This window comes from Elephas maximus, chromosome 11 (assembly GCF_024166365.1).
Source record: "Elephas maximus indicus isolate mEleMax1 chromosome 11, mEleMax1 primary haplotype, whole genome shotgun sequence".
Taxonomy (NCBI): domain Eukaryota; kingdom Metazoa; phylum Chordata; class Mammalia; order Proboscidea; family Elephantidae; genus Elephas; species Elephas maximus.
Window position 1 is genome coordinate 105,535,785 of NC_064829.1, and position 2,186 is coordinate 105,537,970.

The 2,186-nt window shown below is 38.9% G+C and overlaps 1 pseudogene; it reads left to right on the plus strand.

The window, feature by feature from the left end:
• The first annotated feature begins 304 nt into the window (after positions 1-304).
• LOC126086266 (vomeronasal type-1 receptor 4-like) lies at positions 305-1,811 on the plus strand (annotated as a pseudogene).
• Positions 1,812-2,186: the final 375 nt, after the last annotated feature.

Here is a 2,186-nt window from a genome sequence, read left to right on the forward strand (position 1 = left end):
ACGAGCGTTTCCTCATGTGTCTGGTAGCTCCCTGAATGTCTTCTTCGGTGACGTATCTGTTCATATCCTTTGCCCATTTTTAACTGGATATTTGTCTTTTTGTTGTAGAGGTGTTAAGATTTTCCTGTACCTTGGAAACCTCTTAATGAAAAAAAAGCTCTAAATCAATGTTCCTAAGTGGGAATAAAGGGTAGGTGGAGAATAGTGGATTTCAATTGACATAATACATGTGGCCCATGTCTCACTTTCCCATGCAGGACCCTCTGATTCTGAAGATAAATATCAGTCATTGAGAAATGATGGAATGGCCTCCAGTGATTTCACAATAGGAATGATCTTCTTATCACAGACTACAGTTGGTATTGTGGGGAATTTCTCTCTTCTTTGCCATTATATCTCCTTTTATTTCACTGGGTGGAGGTTAAGGTCCACAGACTTGATTCTCAGGCACCTGACTGTAGCCAACTCCATGGTCATTCTGTCTAGAGGAATCCCAGGGACCATGGCAGCTTTTGGGTGGACAAATTTCCTCAATGATTGTGGATGCAAACTTGTTTTCTATGTTCAGAGAGTGGGCAGAGGTGTGTCCATTGGCAGCACCTGCCTCTTGAGTATCTTCCAGGCCATCACCATCAGCCCCAGGAATTCTAGGTGGGCAGAGCTTAAGGTGAAAGTTCCCAAGTACATTGGCTTCTCCAATATTCTCTGCTGGATGCTGCACATGCTGGTAAATATCATTTTTCCTATGTATGTGACTAAAAATTCGGGCAATAAAACCATCACAAACAAAGCTATGGATACTGTTCTGTGCGTCATGACAAAACCGCAGACTCAATGTACACTTTATTGTTGTCATTCCCTGGTGTTGTGTCTTTGGGACTCATGCTCTGGTTCAGCAGCTTCATGGTTTACATCCTGCAGAGACACAAGCAGCAGACCCAATACATTCATAGGAACAAGGTCACTCCCAGACCCTCTCCTGAGACCAGAGCCACCCAAAACATCCTTGTCCTGGTGAGCACATTTGTGTCTTTGTACACCCTCTCCTCCATCTTGAACATTTTGATGTCTCTTTTTAATTATCCCAGTTGGTGGTTGTTGAACAGGAGTGCACTAACTGCTATGTGTTTCCCAACAGTCAGCCCCTTTGTCCTCATGAGCCGTGACACCAGCGTTTCCAGGCTCTGCTTTGCTTGGATAAGGAAGACAAAATCCCCTCATTTATCAGAAATACCTAATTATATTTTTTGCCCAAGGTTCAGTTGTTTATTCATCACACAGAATCCAAGCACATATGAAGCAATTATATTACAAAAGAGTGGTGGTAAACACACACAAGCACGCATTTGGATATACATAAATGTGTGTGTGTGCATGTGTGTGTTTGTGTGGGCATGTATGCATAGTGGCCAGATTGTTTCTAATTCATTGAGCAATGTTGGAAAAGTGTCCAGTAAGAAATGTAAAAATCATACTAATTGCAACAATAATAAACTGCTTTACCACTAACCAAACCAACCAAATCAAACCAAACCAAACCCATTGCCACAGAATCGATTCCTACTCTTGATGACCCTATAGACAGAGTAGAACTGTTCCATAGATTTTCCGAGGGTTGGCTGATGTATTTGAGCTGCTGACTTTTTGGTTAGCAGCTAGGCTGTTAATCACTGCCCCACCAACTTTACCACTAAAGCCTTTTTTGTCTGACATTTATACTGCCATGCTATCTGATCGGTTGGTTAAAATTACACAGGATACATTTTTCATTTTTATACATTAATCTTTCTGTTTTAGCTGTATTGTATTAGTTGAAAAATATATTGGATTGAATATGGTCAAGAAATATTTGACACTGACAGGATCAATTAGTATATTTATGTTCAATGTTGTAATGGATATATTTTAGATTGGATTTATCAGCTTATTTTGTACTCTTCAGGATACCTGCTCTATTTTATTATTTTTTCACCTTCTGCTTTTTTTGACCCACTGCTTTTCTATGTTTTCAACTATTTTTTAAAATAATTCTATGTGTTACCCTTTTATTTGGAAGTTAAATATTAATTTTCTCTTAGATTTTAACCTAGCAATTACAGTATACTTTAAAAAAACTGATCACAGTGTCAAGATATTTAATACCTTTAACCTCCACCTTGAAAACATAGGAACCATATTATAACACT